This window comes from Crocodylus porosus, unplaced genomic scaffold, assembly GCF_001723895.1.
Source record: "Crocodylus porosus isolate Cpor-Errol unplaced genomic scaffold, CroPor_comp1, whole genome shotgun sequence".
Taxonomy (NCBI): domain Eukaryota; kingdom Metazoa; phylum Chordata; order Crocodylia; family Crocodylidae; genus Crocodylus; species Crocodylus porosus.
Window position 1 is genome coordinate 44,885,458 of NW_017728950.1, and position 7,243 is coordinate 44,892,700.

Consider the following 7,243-nt stretch of genomic DNA (forward strand, 5'->3'; position numbering starts at 1 on the left):
AGATAACAAAGTATTTCTCATGGCTTTTTACAAAATTTCCTTTTCTACTTGATTACTGCATTGTCCACCCCAGATGACATTGTGATTTGATGGGGCTGTATATACTGTAAAAGTATATACTTTTCTTCCTAAATCAATAAATCTTAAAATCTTTTCTGTACCATGACACACTTCATAAGATACCCCAGCCTAGAACACCATGGGGCCATTAGGGCACCCTGATCATGAGGGAAGTTGCCCAAGGATTGAAAAATGTAGATGTGAATCCATTTAGTCAAAGAAAGGACTTCAACCCAGGTCTCCTCATCCTGAGCGCGTGCTCCAGCTATTGTGTAAAAGGAGTCATGACAATCACCGCCTGGTCTGGCCATGATTTAAAAGAAAGAGTTTGCTCCTTGCCTATCTTTGGAAAATGAGATGTTGATAGCTATATTCAAGAGAATGTTTAGGATCATAAAACCTAAGTGAAGGAAGCCAACTAAACCCTGTGCTCAGCATTTCCTATTAGCTAGGAATTGTTTGGGATACTACTGTGAAGCCCCTAACCCTTTCCATGTATTCTATAAAGAATCTTGGGCCGCATTCAAACAAGTGCAGCTGTGCAGTATGTGGTGCCGCAGACCCATCTGTGGCATCACACACCACATATTCAGGCAGTGCAGGCAGGGGTTTTGACCCCAGGAGATCCTGGGGTCAAAAAAACCTGCACAGAAAAACATGGCAGTGCACATGGTGGCAGCATCCATGGCCCACAGCTGGAGCCTGGCCTGCCAGAGCCATACTCCGGCAACTGGCCAGGTTCCTAGCTGCAGGAGGACCATGGCTACAGCTCCCCAAGGCCGTCAGGTAAAGCCCCTGGCCCCAGCTTCCCTTACCCCACCCGAGGTAACCTGATTTGCACAAAAGGCGCGTGGCACATGCATTCCCCAGAGACATGTGCTAGTCCCTTTTCAGATCTAGCCATAAAAAGCATAATGCATGCTGCCTCTGCTGCCCCTACCTATGGGGAAATGATATAACTTTTCCCTCCCATGAAAGCTAAGCTAGTTCTGCTCACCACATTCCGGCAAGTATGTCCAGCAAGTTAATTAGCCTAGGTAGGGAAAGCAGGATTTGTCTCACACTTTTCAGAAGATCTAGACCTAAACATCACATGAAGGTTGATATTACAATATTATAGAAACTAGAACAAAATATTTTGGAAGGGGAGAATATGTTTTAGAGCAAGGTAATAGAAAGGGAAAACAGTACAAATTAAATAAACTGAAGAGAAAAGAAAGATTTTTTTTTAAGCCATAAGGACACAAATTCATGATTTTGTAGGGAGCCAACAATGGAAGCACGCAGCAAGGTTAAAAAGAAAAGAAGAATATAATTTCAATAGCAGGCTGAAGGAGGAGGAAAGGTATTAACATGAGATTTGAAGAAGGGAAATGAGTCTATGCACCCTTGGAGATGAAAAGAAGGCTTAGAAAGATGTATGGGAAGTATATTAGAAAAAGTTTTAACAATGTAACTTCTTGTTACTAATGATACTGGATAAGCTTCTCTGTGTTTTCTGTCTTTTCTTTCAGGCCTTTTTGAAACATAAACATTTGGACTATATCCATGAAAACCTTAAGTAAAAACAAAAAACCTAGAGCATAGGTGATGTGTAAGGGGGATAAGGGAGGGGGGCATGTGTGCATCTGAAAATGCTGGTGATGTATATGAAGTAAAGATTCATTCTCAATGGAAATTTGGATGCCCAAGTAATAAGTAACTGAATGTAAATGCAGTGATATAACTAGAGCGGGGGAAGTGGGGGAAAAAACTGCTGTTCCTTCAGTGGCATGAAAGTTGCTGCTTTCCCCGTGTGTAGCAGCTGCCCTGGGCACCCACCTGCATCATTATGCTTCTGTGTAAATGTTGTATGTTACTGAATAATTTCTTTCAGTCTGTAGTTTCATACACACACACACACACACACAAAATTCCTACTTCTTATGAGTTATAGGAAAAGCATAACATCAGCCTGGTGCTTCTTTGTGGAAATAGGATGAGGATTTCTTGGCAAATCAAGTTCTATTCACTTGGTTACCCGCTCATGATGGGTTTGGTACCCAGAAAGTATTTGTACCAGTTCAGTTTCTTTAATTATTTTCAGATCTAGGGGAACTTTGTTTAGTTAAAATACATCTGTCCTCAGCAATTATTCTATTTGGTGCAGAACTGTCTTCTGTTTTAAATTTCCAATGTAAAGAAAGGAAATATATAAAGCCTCTGTTCCTTTGGTTAGAAAATTACTGTAAGTATATATTCAGTTTAAATTGTCTGGGAAGGGGAAACAAAACTTTTGCTTGATACCAGAAGAGTGTTTTCCCATCTAATCTAACAGCTAGAAATTGAATGAATTTGTGTGTAATTTTAGATCCTAAATCAAGTACCAAAGCAAAGCCAATTTTTAGCAGTCTTTTCATTATCTAGAAGTAAAGGCAGAAAAACAGCTGTCATAAACAGGTAATTATTTTAATTTTAATGCCATGCTTCTTATGCCCAGCTAGTAAACCCCCTAGCTGTGATCTATCATTTTATCTGGTTCTGGAAAGTATAAATCATATTTAAGCAACTGCACTTGTAAATGAATCCATTGGAAAACAGATACCTTCCAAGTCAAAACAATTTGAGGCTGTCATTGTAACATGGGGCAATTAAAAACTGGAAGATGGAAATAAATTACTATTGAAGATTATAGACCCAGATTCCACACAACTGAAGATTGCAAATGTGCAGGACTATTTAAAAAAATCACAGATCTACTTAATCACTGTTCTATCTTAATCTGTTCCACTATTTTTTATAATTTCCCAAACAATAATTTGATATAAAAAGTGAATGGAACTAAGGAACCAATGTAGTACAGTGGAATGATTGTTGAACAGAAGGGACAACACAAAGCTGTGAAGCTATTCATGTAGCAGAGATACAGTAAATGTACTGTTAGGGAACACTTGCACACTAGTTCAATCAAGAGGGGGGAGATGGTCTCACATTGTCCTAAATGAATTCAGGTTATAGTTTAGCACCTTCCCAGGACTTTAAAGGTTATGTTTTATACCCAGAATTAAGATCATTGAGAAGCCTCCATGTACTGCACTGAATTGCACTTCATTCACTGTAAAGGGAATTTATGGTGGTTTGAATCCCTTCCTTATTCCAAGCTGTGCTTTGTTTCATACTGGAAGCCTGAAGTGGTGGGTGTGGGAGCTTTGAAGCTCCATCCTGTGAGTGGGTTTCAGGTTTTCATTGTGGACACAACTCCTTGTGTTTCAGCTGTAGCAGTCACAAGGAGAAGGCTATTCTAGGAGGGTTTGGGGTGTTTTTATTCATTCTTCCCTTCCATCCCTCCTTCCCCTCCCCATCTCCTTCCCTGCCTCTCCTCCTGCTGCCCTGAGCAAATCCAAGAGATGCAAGGGAGCGGATTTACACGTGGCTCCGACCACACTTCCATTTCATTCTCGAAATCCAAGTCGGTTTCAGTGATAGCTATTGAACTGAATGGGATTGAGGGGGGAATCAGAGGCGGGCACTCCCTTGTCTCCACCTCTGTCTTTCTTCAGGGATCAGCTGTTTTAAAAAGGGAAAGAAATGCAAAGCGACGCCTCGCCGCTCCGCTTGTAGCTCGTCGGAAATGGTCTCTCTCCCATCTTCGCCCCCCTGCAAAATAAACCCCCCAAAGATGAAAACAAAAGCAGCATCCCCAAGCCGACCCCGCCCAGCCTTCTCCAGCCCCGCAACGTGCATCACATCCCAAACAGATCCATTACTGCAAACAAGACAGCTTAATTGTTTGTTCCTCCCCGGGAAGGAGCTAAACCCGGAATTAATTTGGTTCAGCCGGTAAAACAACGCGTTTGCTCTGCCTCATTCTGGCAATTAAAGAAGTTTTTTGGGGTTTTTTTCCCCCCAGGCACAATTAACATGTAAATCAGCGGCGCTGAGGCTGCTGCCGCCTCTGCTCCTACTGGGGAAATGCAGGAGGCAGGAGCCGGGCGGACTACCTGTCTCGGCGGGGGCGCTGGCGCGGCTGCGGAGGGAGGTGCGAGGATTAGGAGAGGCGGCGGCGGCGGCGGGGCTCCTGGCCGAGGGGGTTGGGAAACAGAAGGATTAATTTATTAGCGCTGCTCCGGGCCCTCTCGGGGCTGCTTGGCTCGGAGACAGGGGCGGATTAGCCCTGCAGGCAGCTATCGAGCTGGGATGGGGGGAGGAAACAAAACAAAACAAAAAAGGCAGGCTGAGAGCTGATCGGCCGAGGAGGAGCGGCCTGCCCCCACCCCCCCATGGGTGCCCTCTGCTTAGGCGCGGTAGCAAGCGAGCGCGGGTCTGCCGTCGCCCCGTAGAGCGCTTTGTTTTGCCGCGAGCAGACGCGCGGGGTGGGTAGGTCGGTAGGTAGGTCCGCGCAGGCCCCGCAGGCAGGCTGGGAGGGGGCAAGGCGCGCGCGCTGGGCGGCCCCGACCCCGGGGCCGCTGAAGTCAGCGGCAGTTTCGCCGCCGCCTTCTGCGGGAGCGGGCGCCAACTTCGCAAGTTTCATCAAGTCTTGCATTGTTCGCCGAGGAAATTGGGGCAGCGGCCCCTTCTGGCCCGCGGGGCAAACAGCAAGAGAGATCCGAGCCGGCTTTTCTCCACCGCCACCGCCACCCCCACCCCGAGGATAAAAGCTGCTAAGCCGGAGCTGGGGCGCGTGCATGTTGTTATTATTAATATCATCGTATGCACACGCACTCCACTCGCAGCACACGCCTGTGCTCGCTGGGTGCCGCCGAGGCACTTGCCTTTCCGAGGGACCAATTTAGACCACCTGAGAGGCTGCAGCTTTGCTTTTATCATCATCAGACAGTTTGCTCGCTGTTATCTTCGGAGCTTCAGCCCCCCTCCCCGCTCTGCGATACACAATTGTCTCTCCCTGCTCTTTCGCAGCCCGTCTCCCCTTTGCTGTCTCTCCTCGCCCTGTTTCAAAGGGAGCTTTGCTACTTTTCGAGGCGCGCTGGGGTGGATCCGGAGCGATAGCCATGGTGTAACGTTGCACTTGCCAGCCTTTCGGCTGTAGCAGTGTGAGACTGATGCAGTCATAAGGATGCACAGTGGGAACGGGAATAAGAATATGCCTTGGGGAGGGGAAGGAGTCAGGACTTGTTGGCCTTGGGCAAGTTTGCTTGGGAAGTATTTTTAACAGAGGGGAGGGCTGTGTCTTGGCATCTGGAGGCTCCTAAGAACGGGCTGTTTCTTTCCTCGCCGTGCACCTGTTCCGAAAAAACCGCACGGCTAAGCCCGTGAGCCCGCTGGGATCCCGCTGATTTATTTTTATTGGCACCCAATTCATTGCCCGGGAAGAGCCTTTAAACACCAAATCTCTTAGGGCAGATGAATGCAACACTGCCAAAAGTGCCGGGCAGGCTCTCTCCCACAGCAGGGCGGCTGGTGTCTGGCTCCCGAGGCCGGCAGATCTGTGCTCTTCTCCCGCCTGCTCGTGCAAGGAGCCTCCCCCCTCGCTCACACACGTACCTGGCGGGCACCTCGCGGGATGCTCGTCCCTGCCCGAGGGCTGGAGCCCTGCAACAGTTCCTCGGCATTAGAAAAGTCTTCACAGTTCACTTCCCCTCATCCTTTAAAACTTTTCCATTTAAGAAAATCGATGAGCAAATCCTTTCTTGCATCTTATCTCCCGGAGTGCTCCTGCCTTACCTCTCTTTTCCCCCCGATACCTATACCTATACCTACACCAGTATCTATCAATCTATCTGTCTTTCTATCTATAGATATATCTATCTGTAATATATCTCTTTCTATCTATAGATATCTATCTATAATACATCTCTCTAGCTTTATAGACATCTACCTATATATAATGTATCTATCTAGAATACCTCTCTATATCTATCGATATCAATAGATATCCATATACTGAATAATAAATCTACCTATCTATAAATATTTATATAATACATCTAGCTATAGTTATATATATAATGCATCCATTTATCTATCTATATATAATACATCTATCTATAGCTATATATAATACAACTATTTATCTATCTATAGATAGAATACATCTATCTGGAGCCAGCTATGTAGAATACATCTATCTAACTATAGATATCTACGTATCTATATATAATACATCTCTCTATAGATATCTATATAGCTATAGAAATCTATACGTATATCTATAGAGATCGAGATCTATATCTGTGTAAGTCAAGGATCAAGCCAGACTTCTCTCGTCCTTGTTTCAGTCCCGATTGCATACATGTTGCATGGCACAAGATTGGGGGGGGGGGGTAAGGCAGGTCGCGCACTATCCCCCCGGCTCCCCACTTCTCTTATGTCCTTGCTTGCACGTGTGACGCACTCGCGCCCCCCCCTTGCCCCAGCCCGCACTCCTAGTCCCGCGCACACGCGGGGCCGGGCCTTGCTGCGTGCAGCCGGCGGGGAGCGGGGAAGGCAGCGGTGCCGCGATCCAGTCCGGGATTTGGCTCCGCCCCGCCGCCGAGCCGCTTTCCAGTGACAGCCGAGTTGGGAGCCCGGCAGTGGGGAGGGAGGCAGGCACCAGGCGAGAGCTTTGCTCCCAAGTCCTCTCCCGAGCCCAGCTCAATGACCAGCAGCTCTGGGGCGAGGAGCAGCTGCGCTTCCCACGACTTTCCCTGGAGCCGCCTCCAGCATCGGGGCAGCCTGACATGACTTGCCTCCCAGGGCGCGACTGAGGGGGACTTACCGGAGTGGAAGCCTGGTGGAATTTGGGTTTGCAGAGGAGTTGCCGAACCTTTTTTTTATTATTATTATTACAATTATTATTGCTTTTTTTTTTCTCCCCGCCCCCTGGAAATGAGCACGCTGCTTCGGCGCTGCAGAAAGTAGGCAGCTCGGACTGTGGCAGCTCTGTGCCCCCGCCCCGTGCCTTGCCCCGAGGAGCCCCCATGTAGGAATGACAAAGGATTGCACCGGCGAGCGCGGCTGCGGTGTCCCCCGAGCGGTCCCCGGGCATGGATTACTAAATGGGACACTCCCGCAGCTAGGTCTGTCCTCGGGCTGCCGCTAGATACATGCGCCGGGAAAAGGTACGGTACCGCCCCGGGCGCGGCTGCGGGAGGGCCGGGGCGGCGGGACGGAGGCTGGGGGCGCCCTGCCCTGCCTGCCTGCCTGCTGCCGGCTGCCGCGGATGGGCGGGCGGCGAGCGAGGAGCGGCTTTGTTGCACGCGCGGGG

The 7,243-nt window shown here is 48.3% G+C and overlaps 1 protein-coding gene across 3 annotated transcripts in view; it reads left to right on the forward strand.

The window, feature by feature from the left end:
• The first annotated feature begins 6,551 nt into the window (after window positions 1-6,551).
• The window catches only part of SEMA6A (semaphorin 6A), a 146,887-nt gene continuing 146,195 nt past the window's right edge, over window positions 6,552-7,243 (forward strand). For 2 of the 3 annotated variants that reach the window (XM_019554919.1, XM_019554920.1), the window contains exon 1: window positions 6,553-7,097. The gene's annotated coding sequence lies outside the window, so the exon portion shown is untranslated. Of the gene's footprint in view, window positions 7,098-7,243 lie in introns of all 3 variants that reach the window. The other variant, XM_019554918.1, reaches the window with a different exon arrangement.